The 14,541-nt window shown below is 35.7% G+C and overlaps 1 long non-coding RNA gene across 1 annotated transcript in view; it reads left to right on the top strand.

Annotated features, from left to right (window-relative positions):
• The first annotated feature begins 551 nt into the window (after window positions 1-551).
• Window positions 552-14,541, top strand: part of LOC142460875 (uncharacterized) — an 85,555-nt gene continuing 71,565 nt past the window's right edge. Inside the window, exon 1 of the long non-coding RNA XR_012786849.1 lies at window positions 552-690. This is a non-coding gene — a long non-coding RNA (uncharacterized LOC142460875). The remainder of the gene's footprint in view (window positions 691-14,541) is intronic.

Genomic DNA, 14,541 nt, shown 5'->3' with positions numbered 1-14,541 from the left:
TGTGTGTGTGTGTGTGTGTGTGTGTGTGTGTGTGTGTGTGTGCGCGCTCACTCACAGGGGGCATGGAAAGGGGAGGGAGGATGACCTGTTCACATGGTATTAGAGATTAGTGATACTAAATAGTGAGACAGTACTGTAAGCCTGAAATCTAGTTAGTATTCTTATACTGAATGCACTTACAAAGGCACTGTGAAACCTGGATTGTCGTCTTTATGTTGTAGCACACCCCACGAAGCCTGTATCCTAGCCACTTTCATTATGTGTCCACTGTCCAAATTTTGCTTTCCCCACTGTTAAACAGAGTCAATTAAAAAAAAAAAATCTCTTTAGAGCCCAGAGTAGTTCATTGATTTTGTTTCATGCCGTGCTCAAAGCAGCCGCCTACATTTTCAAGTAACTTAGGAGGCATTTAATTTACTGGGTTTCACTTGAGTCTCACCATCTAAGACTAATGAGCTTCATCAATTAAGTGACACATATTCTGTAGCAGTTGTCACACACATTCTGTCATAACCCTGAATCACCTATGATATTGACTCATCTGTATTGCAGGAAAAGCAGAGGTTCCTGACAGATGTTCTGCATGAAGTGATGCTGCTTGATGGCTTGGCCAGTTCCCATCCGGTCTCACAGGAAGTGCTACAGGCAACTGATATTGACAGGGTGTTTGACTGGATCGCATACAAAAAGGTGGGAATAAATAAGACCCAAATGCCGCTTGGCTGTTTCACAATGCAGGGAAGTCAAATTGCCTCATGCTGCGTGGATTCTATGTATTGCCTCCTCCTAGCAGATAGAAATGGACTGTGAGCTGGAAAATATGAAGTTAGTAGGCTCATGCCACTTTAAGAGTTAGGGCTTTGTTTTATAAAGTAGAAGACCAGATATGATTATTTGCCAAACCATGCATAGAAATATTGGAAGTACTAATAAATAAATGTTTGGAGACACAATATGAGATTGCTGTACAAACGGTGTTATATAAACGTCAGATATTATTAACAATAAGAAAACAGACTAGTATAGTGACAATTATTTTTCAGTGGTAGCTCTTAAATATTTGTTTATTTTGGTTGGCTAATGTAGAAGGATATAGGCAATGACCTGCTATGTATATTTTATAAACAATATGGGAACATTTTGGGAATTAAGCCTTTTATTGGAAATAAGAGTAATAAACAAAAACTAGAGATGAGACTTAAGATGATATAGTGTGGGGGTGATAGTTGAATGGTAGTTGTTCAATGGTTAAGTGCTCAGCCAGTAACCAAAAAGCCACTGGATGGATCTCACCAGCCCACTCCGAGGGAGACGGGCGTGGCTCCTTAAAGATACACAGCCTGAGGAAGAGAAGGGCAGTTCCCCTCTGTCCAAGGAGTCGGGATTGGTTCAATGGTAGTGGATAGATTTCTTTGTTTGGGACAATAATTAGACTTAGAGCTAGGATCTCTTGCATGAACTTTTTTTCTGTAGTTAGCTGGGCCAGGATAATGATGTTTCTTTGTACCTCTCTCCCCCGGTTCTGTTTTTAACACTAGCATGTGTCTCATTATTTCTTACTTATATGGCAATGAATTTTGTTTTACTGGAGCTGAAATAATTGTTAAAGTAGGTTTAATGTCTCCAGTCATCAATTTTAGGATGTTATGAATTGTACCCATTAGGATTGGTTTGTACTTTATAGGTTGAATATTGTTTCTGTTTTATTAAAATTATGAATACGGTTTTCTAGAAAACATATCCCTTTTTAATAAAAATGATTTTACTTTTGCATTCTAGTAGTGACTGTCTCATTGCCAATGAGTTTATGTTGACGTATAATATATAAAAATATGAACTGTTTTAATAGAAACCCCCATGTACAATTACCCATCAGTGCAATGATTAAAAAGTGTGTTTTGGTGTTTTATTAAAATAGGCGACATTAAGTTCTGTGTCATTAGAAGTCTTTGCGTGAAGACCTATCTGTGCACAACAGAACAGAGCACCAAAGTCGTTATGTTTGAGTCCACTGTTGCAGCCATTTTGTCAGTCCATCCTGTTAAGTGTCTTATTCATTTACAATGACCGTGTCTTTTACCTCCCATGATGTCTTCTTCTGAAGACTGGACGCTCCTGACTCAGTCTCACCAGGCGAGCTTCGAAGAAGCATTTTGGCTGTATCTTCTAAAAGACTTTTGCTTGTGATGGCATCATTCTTTCAGTATCCTTTTCCAACCCTCTAATTGTAAACGCATAAATCCTCTCTGATCTTCCTTTATTATGAACTAACTGAAGACACCATGGCATGGGTCTGCACGTCTGATTCCTCAAAGTGACGCATTTGCTCTTTCACTCTTTAAAGAAACTTATACAATAGATGTGCCCACTGCAGTATGTGACTGTCATTTGATTTCTTGGCTGCTGCCTTTATGAGCATTGAGTGTAGATCCAATTATATCTCTGATCAATGAAATCTTTCTACCGTTTATCCTGATTGGCTTAGTTGTGAGGATTCATGTTTTTTTAAATTGAGTTGTGGCTCATATTGAAGGCAGTAGTAGGTCTTCAACAGTAAGTGCTTCAAGCCCTCTTTTCTTTCAGCAAGCATATTTCTTAACTTGTATGTTGCCAGTTGTTAATGAGGCTTTTACAGATTCTGATGCCACATTATTTTCCATCTCATCCAGGCTGAGGATTATTTGTTTCACATACATGTTGAACGAGTATGGTGAGAAGGTCCAGCCCTGATGCTTACCTTTCCTGATTGCCTGCATACTGTTCCCTTGTGCTGTTTGAATGAGTTAAGTGTTCCTGAATTCCCATTATTTGCAGTGTAATACATAGTTTGTAATGGCCCACACTGTTCAACATCTTTTCATAGTTGTGATACACAAGTAAACATCTTTCTGGTATTCTTTGCTTTCAGCCAAGACTAATTAGACATCAGTAAAGATGTCCCACGTGCAGCTCCCTGACGATGTTGAATTATCTTCAGCAAAATTTTACTTGCCAGTAAGAATGGGCTCAAACACGGATATCTTTCAGTTGGTTGGGTAGGTTATGCCAGTTTCTTGAGGTACACTAGTGAGGGCTTCTACTGCTACATGAGAGTTTTAAAGTGTTTACTTTGATATTTTTCCAATTTCTGAAAACTTGTTTTTAACTTCCACCTTCAGTGAAACTTAGGCTTCTTTCAGTATCACCTGTTCTTGATACAATGCTACCTACTGAGTGATTAAATACAGACCAATCTTTGTGATATGGGTGCTTTGTGTATTCCTTCCATCTTCTTTTGATGTATATATAATTTAATATTTTGTCTGTAGAATCCTTCAATTTTAACTGGAGGCTTACTGTTTTTCTTCAGTTCGTTCAGCTTGACATCTGCTCATCCTCTTCTGCCCTTGGGGCTTTCCAACTGTAGGACTTTCCACATGTTGTTAAACTGTTTTCCGCTGTCTTCTCAAGCTGCCGTGTTTGGTTAAGATCTTTTATTATCTCTTCTTTTGAAATGCACTTGTTTGTCATGAAAGATGTCAGGTCCATTTCAATTTTACTTTTCTTAAGCCACTCACACCAATATGGAGAAATTTTTCTGGTGCTGTTTTGCTTTTAGAAGAAACATAATATATAAAAATTTCTCACACTTATTTTTTCATTTCTACCAGTTACTTTAGCTACTGTATGCTCAAAAGCAAGCTTCTGAGTCTTTTATGACATTGATTTTGCTATTCTCTATTTTCCTGTCTTTTTAATAGTCCTTTGATGTTATCCTATATTCATCTTTTCTTTGGTTCTTCGTGTTCAAGGCAGAACATCTAGAGATGATCTTTAAATTCAAGTACAATATACCAAAAAATTGAATTCTGATGCTAATGAACCTGTATTTAGTTTTCTCAGCTTCATCCTGAAATTGCCTATGAGGTTTTTGGTTTGTTTCACAGTCAGCCCCTGGTCTTGGTTTGACTGATGCTATTGCATTATTTCATTGTCATTTCACGCAGATGAGGTCATTTTCATTCTTCCATATTCTTCATGGTGAAGTCTATATGGACTGAGGCTTTTTATATTTTGAACAAGGATATTTGCAATAATGAAGTTATTGCTTTTAAACATATTTTATTATATGATTTCTAGCATTCTTTATCACTAAGGCCATATTTTCCAATTATTGATTTTTCCTTTTCATTTCCAACTTTGGAGTTTTAATCATGAATCACTATCAGTGCATCTTTATTTTATATTTGTTGAAGTTCAAGCTGAAGAGTTATGTGGTTGGTGTATGAATTTGAATAATAATTTTGCTGGCTTCATTGTCCTTGGTAGATATCATCCTATCACAGACAGCGTTATACTTCAAGATAGATCTTGAAATACTCCTTTTGATATTATCTACTAATCAATTCTCTTGAATTTGTCATACTAGAAATAATAATCCCTATGACTATCTGACAAAAAATATTGGTCAATATTAGCCTGTTTTGGCTGTTACATATCTAGGATATTGAACTTTATGTGTTTCATTTCTTTTGTTTACAACTTCTAATTTTTCAGAGTTTAATTCACATATGCCATGGTCTTTTGAAGCTGTTCCTTCTCATTGTGAGTTGAGCCCCACCAGTAAATGAAGGTGCAGAAAGATGTTCTCCATCCGTGTCATTAGGTTAACTCTAACTTGAGGAGGAAACTCATTAAGACTTAAAACATAACTTTTTTAATAGAAAAAAATCCAACCTCCTTGCTTTTGGGTTGATTTTCAATTCAATTGAGCTTCCTCATAGGGTCTTCCAGGCTGTGATGCTTATGGCAGCTGACTGACACATCTTTTGTCTGAGGAACAGCTTGGGGTTTTAAACCTCCAACATTTTGATCAGCAAGCAAGCACTTTAAACAACAATATGCGGGTTGGTAGTCAACGTCTATATAGAAGTCATCTTACGGTTCCATGTTGAGCTGGGATCTGCATGGTTTGCAGTTTGGAACCACCAGGAGCTCTAGGAGGTCAAGATGGCACTCGACCCCCCCTAAGCAGTTCCCATCTTGGAAACCCACAGGGGTCGCTGTGAGTCATCATCACCTCCATAGCAGTGAGTTTTTGTTTTGTAATATTATGTACACATCAAAGGAGCTTAACAATAGTGTAATTCTCTTTCTTTCTTCTTGTCAGTTTTGTTATTTTTCATATATTTCCTTTATACAGATATATTTAAAAGCTAATAATATATTGTTATTATTCAATTATTTAAAATATATTTTAATAATAGGAAATATCCTATATGTCTATCTATATAGTTTCTATTTGTTATATTCTTCATGAATTTGTTTTTTATTTCTTCTGTATAGCTTCACAGCCTTGTAACTTTATGGAGTAGCTGTATTCTATCCTTTAGGGCCACTCTGAGTTAAAATTGATTTGATGGCAGTGGGTTTTTTGTTAAAGGATTTCTTTAACATTTCTTGTAGTGAGAATCTGATAATAATAAATTCTTTCAAATGCTACGTGCCTGAAGAAATATTTAATTTTTGTTTTGTTTTTGAAAAATCATGAGGAACCAATGGAGAGTTTAAAAAGGAGGACTAAGAATTACATTTGTATTTCAAGAAAAATATTTATAAAGGTGTTATAGATATTGGAATTAATAAAACAAGTATGGATATCATTAGAGTACCCAGCATTTATTTTATTTTATTGTAATGTATTATGTTGTTACATTCAATTAAATTTTACTTCTGTGCCTCTGCACTCGTCTTCCTTTGTGTCTCAGTTGCTAGTCAATTTTAACTTCTGCCAACGATCAAGCCTCTCATTACATAGATGTTATGCTAGATTATCATCTCTGTAGTTATTTACTTAATAATTAATCTAATTATTCCCACTTCTGTTTCATTGATCTTCCGGAATTGTAACGTCACCCTGATTTAAATATTTTCATAATCTTAGGATAGAAAGAGGAAGAATGAGAACTGTTCTGTGAAAACAGTTTAGTTAGCTCAGTAATCTTTCATAATAGCTTTAAAAAGAGAATAAATGATAAAAGTGCAATGAAAACAGGAAAGCACTGTCCATAAACCGGAAAGACTGGAAAGGATGGATTGAGACAGTCTCTTTGCTCTAAAAGCACAAAGAGAAATAAGAATCAATGACCCAATGACCTGGATGATGAGAGTGAGAAAATGCTCATTAAATTTACATAAGATGCTAAGTTGGAAAGGTTTAGTGTAAGCTTAGAAGTGAGAAACAGATTTCTAAATGACAAGCAAATTTAAAGACGATCCTTTAAATGTGAACGTATTTCATCACTTATATGAAGATTACAACATTTTAGAGACCAGCTACAATGACAAAAACCAGAGCTGAACAATATTCACAAGGAACAAATTTTAAAAAATAGACATTTTAACTTGCAATGTTCTGGTGGTATAACTAAAGTTTTTAAATATTCATGTACCTATTAGATTAAACATATCTAACTTATATGTCTTCTACACAAATGGACATGAAAAGCCAGCCTGTCCTTTAGAACTGCTGGTTCTATTGATACCAGGCTCCCCATCTATAGCATTACGTCATCCAGACCCTGGTTAATAATCGGGAAAGTGCACAGATTAATTCTATGCACAGAATGTATTGGTTCTATAGAACAGAAATGAAATTAGAGAGTGCTTTCTCAAGAATGTTGTAACCTAGTGAACAAAAACCCAAAACCAAACAGTGCTGTGAAATCAAGTCTGACTCAGAGCCACAGTACCTTCAACAATAAATTGTTTCTCAAGCCAGTGATTACTTAAATTATATCAGTTTATGGTAATTCCTGGATACTTCACAATACTCTTCAGCCCCCCTTTCTCTCATTCTGTTTGCCAGGACATTCTGTCAGCTCTCCCCTCAAAATAATTCCAGAGTTTGAACCCTTTTCCTCACCAACAATATTGCTATCTTGTTCGAATGACCAACCCCTTGCCTTAGTCGTAAGAAGCTCTGGTGGGGCTCGAGGTCAGCAGCAGTTCGAGCCCATTGCTTGCTCCATGGGAAAAAGACGAGGCTACCTGCTCTCAGAGGTTTTCAGTCTCAGAAACCTGTAAAGAGTCACTGCGAGTCAGGACAGACAGCATGTCAGTGGTCTTTGTTTTCTTTCTTCAGCATTTTCCCAAATAGTCTTTCTGGAACTAATCCTGCTCCTGTACAGTTGAATTTTAACCAGTCAGCTTGATATATTTCTTTACCCTTAAGTCAGATGCCATCTTTAACTGTTAAGGCATTATCTAATGTCAAAACTTTTACAATGACTCCCTACCAAAGTGGGGATAAAAGCCAATCTTTACAGTGAACTCATAAGACCCAACCTCTGATCTCCACTCATCCAAATCTCCCCAACTTGCCAGTGACCTTAACTTCCCTCTTCCCTCTGTGGTTTTGCCTCTTATGACTCCCTTCTCAGGTCTCCTTTCTCACCACGCCCTGATTTCTGATGACTACATCCAGTTCGCTCCCAGGGTCAGGCCTTTGTGACGGGCTGTCTTCTCTACGTAGAGTTCTATTTAAACCATTGTCCTGATTCTGTTAGCTGTACCGCATCTTCTGTGTAAAAGCCACCTTTTCAAAGACGACTTCCATGTAAAAAATGACAGCGAACACGTTCATTCTTCATTTCCCTTATTTTGATTCATACATCAATTTGTCCCTTAGCATTTGTCACTTTATAACATATATATATTTTATTCTATATTATATTTACTATGTCTACTGCTCTACCCCTGCTTACTAACATCCCACATCTCCACTGTAAATGTTCTAGAGAGATATTAGCCCGTACTATTCACTCATGTGTATCCAGTATTCATTAAATGGTATACAGTATATATTTAATAAATACTGATTGACTTTAATTAAAGTGGCTATCAGAAAAAGCAATATAAGCAAAATGCCATGATATTTATGAGAGAAATATCGCATCTTTTTATAAGAATTAGAAAAATGAGTTGGTATTTGAACTAGGATGAAGACGTTAAGGACATAATGTCATGTCAATTCAGGAGGGGAAATGAAGATTGTTTTGCCCAAGTATTTTGTTCTCTAATGGGGTCTCCTGGGTCCTGTCACATTTAAGCTGACCCCTCAGCTTTGACCCCTGGGGACCTCTTTTCGTTCACTTAGCTCTCCTCCTGTTCTTTGAACTCTCCGCCTCGGGCACAATCAACTTCCGAGTTCTGCAACTTCTTCCTATTCTGTTTTTTTAATCACTTTATTGGGGGCTCATACAACTCATCACAATCCATCCATCCATCCATTGTGTCAAGCACATTTGCACATGTGTTGCCATCATCATTCTCAAAACATTTGCTTTCCACTTGAGCCCTTGATATCAGCTCCTCATTCCCCTCGTCCCCCCACCACTTTTCTGTCCCTCATGAACCCCTGATAATTTATAAATTATTATAATTTTGTCATATCTTACATGTCTCCCTTCACCCACTTTTCTGTTGTCCACCCCCCAGAGAGGAAGTTATATGTAGATCCTTATAATTGGTTCCCCCTTTCTACCCCACTTTCCCTTCACCCTCCCAGTATTGCCATTCACACCACTGGTCCTGAAGGGATCATCTTCCTGGATTCCCTGTGTTTCCATTTCCTATCTGTACAAGTGTACATCCTCTGGTTCAGCTAGATTTGTAAGGTGGAATTGGGATCTTGATGAGGGGAGGGGAGCATTTAGGAAGTAGAGGAAAGTTGTGTTTCATTGTTGCTATTCTGAACCCTCATCTAAACAATCCTTCTTCGCCTTTGCTGTCTCTATCCATAGTCTCAACTACATTTATACTATCAAATGTAGTTAATGACTGTTTTGTTCTCTTCATGTTCCCATACATGGCGTATATATGAGGGGGTAGCCCCCCAAAGTGGAATTTTTTCAAAGCTATGTATTTATTAATTATTATTATGTTACAAAACAACCTTATGATCTTTAAAGTACTCTCCATTAAACTTAATACATTTGTCAAATCTGTGATTCCATTATTGGAAACATTTTCCAAACTCATCTGTTTGGATGGCTGACTGCACCTCCCTCATGTTTTTCTTCACCTCTTCTGTGCCTTGAAGTTGCTGCCCTTTCATGTCCTTCTTCATTCATAGAAACAAAAAGAAGTCACATGGAGGTAGGTCAGGTGAGTAAGTTGCGAGCGACAAGAGAGGCATGCTGTTTTTTGCCAAAAACGGGTGCACTGAGATAGCTGCCTGAGCAGGTGCGTTGTTGTGGTGGAAATCCCAGTCCCTCGTCTGCCACAAATCAGGTCTTCTTTGTCATACACTGTTACATGATCTTGTCAGACCCTCTCAGTAGAAAGCTTGATTGACCTGGTGGGTAAACTCCAAATGCACTATGCCCCTCACCTAAAAAACAAACAAATGAGCATCATCTTGATCTTTTAGTTTCATTTGATAAGTGTTTTTTTGTTTGTTTTGGGGGTACAATTAAAGATGGCATCTTCATTGGCTTGATTGATGTTTGCTTTCAGGCTCCTAAGAATCGCACCATGTCTCCTCACTAGTAATTACCTTAGAAAAAAAGAAAAGTCTGGTCGTTTCCTACCTGTTCTTTTAAAGCCATGACATGCTTCTACTGGCTGCTCCTTTTCCTGGCCAATGATTACCCGAGGCACCAATTTCCTAGCAACCTTTCCCATTCCCAAATCTTCAGTTAAAATTCACTGAACTGAGTTGCAATATAATCCAGCTAGTCCTCCATCTCATCCGTGGTCTCTTGCTGGTCCTCAAGCACAAGTGCATGAATTTTGTCAACATTTTCTTCTGTGCAGGAAGCTGATGGACTTTCCATAACAAGGGTTGTCATCAGTTGACATTGTACCTTTTCAGAAATGAGAAACACACCCATGCACCTGTTTTTTCCATACCACTGTCCTAAGCTGTGTTCAACATCTGCCAGGTTCTGCAGCGTTTTTCCCAAGCAGGAAACAAAATTTCTGACCTTCACACTGTTCTCTTAAATTGGCCATCACAAAAAAATGAGCTTTAAGCAAAACCGCCTTTATGAAGATATTCACTGTGGCCAGACAGAGCCCTATGTAACACCAGAGGTGCACTAATTTACAGCAAGTTGCTCTCTGTAGGGGGCAAATGCACACTACAAATGCTCTGCCTCAGGAGCTTTTTCCCTTTATTGGGCGGAGGAGTGCCCCTGATGTTGGTTAACATATTCTCTGTGGTCACTCTCAGAAACAAAGTTGGAGAACAGACTTTTGGTCAGATTTATGAAGGTATTAATATTAATATACATAATAGTAGCAATTTTTGTTAGCACCTTTTGTTTTAAAGAATTTACACTATTATCTTTACCACTCCTGTAAAATAGATATTATTATATTCAATTTATCAATCAGGAGAGATGCAAATAACTTAATGATTTAAATAATTAATGATTTAAAGCTGTGCTCATGCTTCTAGGCAGCAGAGATATCTATCCATATATTCTTTTACTTCTCTAGTATATCATTCTTTAAATAGAAATATGATTTGAGATGTAATCTTTTGCTATAGATGTAAGTAAAGCATATGTGCTTTTTATTAATATTCTGTATGAATAAGTAAATACAGTGTATTAATGTATAGTTTACATTAAATGAAGGCTTAAGAAATGGAGGTTATGTGATCTGGGAGGTCACTATCAATATTCAGAGAGTACATTGGAACTGACTCAATGATAATGGTTTGATTTTTTTATTTTCAATCATCTCAGTTCAAAAATGTGAATAATATTAAGAGACTGAAAAAATTAGGTGAAGAGGAGAAGGGGCAGAAAGAGGATCCGAGGTGGCGGGGGGAAGCGAGAGCAGTTACATATATTCCCTCTGCAGGCTAGAATTCTAAGAGTTAGTAATTGGCTCCAATGCATGAATGGTCACCATAGGAAAACCAGTCACCACAGTTCTGTCAACATCAGGGTCAGAATAAGATAAATGGCCCGAAATTCCAGTAGCAAATTTCAGATGATGTAAGAAAGAACTTTTTGGTATAAAAAGCAATTCAGTATTTGCATGTGAAATACTAAAGATAATAAGAATTGATTTTTAAATGTATTTAAAAATTAAATTACCAAAATAGATTAGAAGACCATTGGAAAAATATTTCTCAATGTTGGTTTCATAGTACATGGTAGTTGACACATGTAATGCACAGCCTTTAATTTATTAAAATTAGTTTTACTTGAATACATTTCTGCTTGCATCATCCCTTCTCTACTTTGGTTATAAATTTACATTTAATGATAGGAGAAGCTAATTACTTGCTTCTAAGGTAAAAGAAATTAATATTGAAGTAATTTCTGTCTATCTGGCTTGTCTGCTGGTATCTCTAAAAAATCTTGAAAAGAATTTTCCAGATGAAATATACTTTTCACTCTTATTCTTTATTACTTGAGTGTCTTGGCTTAGCTTTTGGCCTTGAACGACCATTAGAATAGGCCAGAGGTGATTTTAAGACATAGTGTAAAGGAAAAGCTTCTTTGTTCTTGTAAAGAAAATGTACATAGTGAAAGGACATGATTTTATTGGCATCTCTATGATAAATGCCTTTACCACTTACTGGTAAATTATTAATTTGTGCTTTTTGCTGAACGAAGTAAGTTTTCTCTTGTCCATATTTAGTTCATCACTGTTTGAATGCTTTTTTTTTCTATTTTCTTGGGCAAAATTTAATACCAAGAACAGCTTCTTTTTTCTTCTTTTTATACTTGGTTGAGCTTGTAGTTCTCCTACCTAGATGTTCTGGACTTATTTAGCATTTATTTGATAAAACTGTCTTTTATTAAGTGAAAATAGGTAAAAGGCTCCTTACTTGTATTCATCTCATTACTAGATTAATACAGGCAGAGATTATAATGCTTTCTCTGCTCCTCTTGGGTCAAATTATTTTGTTGTTACCTAGTGTTTTAGCTATATTAATTTTAAAATTCCTTTGTTGCATCATGTTCAATCATTTTTATTTCACTAAAATGTTTAAATAAGTGCAATACTTGTTTTGAAATTATTTACCTAGTCTTTCGTATGATCCTTTCTGGTAGTTGGAATTGTGATAACATGATACACACACGCACACACCGCTATCCTAGTTTTATCTTATATAAATTGACTGTAGTAAAATTCTACTTTGCAGTGTTCTCAACTATTTCTTTGGCTACTCTTGTTATTCTTAGTATTTGCATATGTAATGAAAAGCCTAATTCTAATGACTTTTGCACTTATTTATGTATTTAATAGCTTTAATTAAGAATAAAATTTGCCTTGTAAATTAGTACACATGGCGATGTACAAAGATTATGCTATTCCCACAACTTACTATCCTGCTATCTATGGGACTTACTATCATCTATGGGACTCTAATTCACTTAGGCTAGGAGGTACCTTCACTGCATTTCCAGTGGAGCTTCAAGGTCAATCCAATCCTGAATCTGTCTGAATCTCAGATTGTTTTATAAATGATATACAGAGAAGAAATGGATATTGAAGACAAACAGTGAAAAGAAGTGGAAATAAACCAATGCATATTCCCACAGCACATACTTAGTAAAGGGTGTTTCGAGAATGGAGAGATTCTATAATATTTAGAAAAAGGACAAATAACAAAGTTAGAAATGAATTGAGGCTTAAAAGACAAACGAGCAAGTCAACTGGAATTAAACGTGGACATATTTCTACAAACAAGAAGTATAGAAAAAGCAAATGAACAGTGATATAACATCTTTTATAAAAATTAGTTTTGGGAGAAAACGCTAAATAAGTATATTCACAATATACATAATCTGATAGTAGTGGAATATGAGACATTTAACTTAATCAAATTATCCTGTAGAATAATAATGTGTTGTTTTAGCATCTTATAGGCTTTTTAGTCATCATAAACATTAGTCCATTTAAAATCAGCCTGATATACCAATGTATACTATAAAAATTTTGAAAGCTATATCTGATTACCAGATACATATAGAATTCAAAAGTTTCATCATCAGGCCCACTTTAATTATCTCTTTTTATGTAGATCCAAAGCTATGCAGTACTTATCAGGTATCAAACAGTTCACCTATGTTAATTGAACAAATTAAAATCTCAGTCAGAATTTCTGCTTCAATTAGGTCTAATACTGAGGTATCACACAAAAAAGACACAATTCTGTTCCGAGCTAACAAACAAGCAGCCATTATTGGCTCAGGTTACATTTTTGAAAGCAAATACACTATTTCTTTTGAAATAATGAAAAAAAATGGCCACAGTTTTACAGGTTTTGCCAGGATTTATTTTAGGAAGGCTGTTGGCTATTTGATAACCTACTGAGAACATTATCTGGAGACTACCTCTTCACTTCATCAGTCATTCTATTGCATATTGCCTGGTAACACTGATAGCAAGTTGCTGCTTTTTCTGTTTCTTAAAAATAGAATGTCTTTCTGGTTTCTTTAGTGAGTTTTTTTTATATAAGTATTAGAACACTTGGCCCTGGTTTCATACAGCATAATCTTAACTTTTAAAAAAAGAGAGAGAGAGAGGTTAAAAGAAATACTGAAGTGAGCTTTTGTCTTGAGGACATTTTTTCCAACGAAGAGAATTTGCACATATATTTTCAAGGTTTCATGTAGTGACAGAAAGGGAGCAAAGCCAATGGTGAGAAATTTAATGAGATAGTTTACAGAAAGAAAAATGAAAAAGTGCCCCTTTAGCGCAAAGGGACTACAAAGAATTTTTCTGTTCTAAATCTAGGTGGTGAGTGAAGAAGAAAAGAACCTTTCCCCTAAAATTTGGAATTGCATTACAAACCTTAAGTCTTTATTTTAAAATGCTTGGTTCACTAATCAAAATGCTCCAAGATTCCAGGCTTAATGTAAACAAAATACATTCTAGATCAACCCAAATGTATACTTCATTACAAATTATTTCTACAGATTATAAAGAGTACTTTATAGTAAAAAAATCACCATTTACACAAAGAAATATGGTTCCATGTGTGGGTATATGCTAATAGAGGAAGTAGACATAAAATAGTCATGTATACAATTAAGATAATGAATATGTCAAGTATGAGGTATAAATATTATATTAATAAATTGAGGAAATAAGATATTTGAACATATGACCAAAATGCAAGCAGTTTTGGAGAACAACTGAGGGGGAAATGAAAATGGAATTATGTTTTGAAACAGTAAATAAGTTTAATGTAGATTAGAGGAAACTGAAGAGAGACTTGTGAACTGAATCACAGGAGTATGGAAAATCCAGAGTAAAACATAAAGGGAAAGAGAGAAGAGATATCAAAGAGAGACAATGGGGGATAAAGAGAAAGTCTAAGGTATGGACCTTCCATTGGCCCAAAGCTTTGTTTCATTTACATTATGTTTCTACTCTTTGTTTTTTTTATTTGAATTATTGCTTTTTAACATCAAGACCTATAGTTTTTGCCTTAAAGACTGATCTCATTCTTAGAAACAGAACTTTGCTTAATCTATGTTTTTCTTACAGTGATGAATTCTACACATGAGAACCACTTAAAATAAT

This window comes from Tenrec ecaudatus, chromosome 11, assembly GCF_050624435.1.
Source record: "Tenrec ecaudatus isolate mTenEca1 chromosome 11, mTenEca1.hap1, whole genome shotgun sequence".
In the NCBI taxonomy this organism is placed as follows: Eukaryota; Metazoa; Chordata; class Mammalia; order Afrosoricida; family Tenrecidae; genus Tenrec; species Tenrec ecaudatus.
The sequence above is the reverse complement of the archived record's forward strand: the minus strand, read 5'-3'. Positions and strand labels throughout refer to the sequence as shown.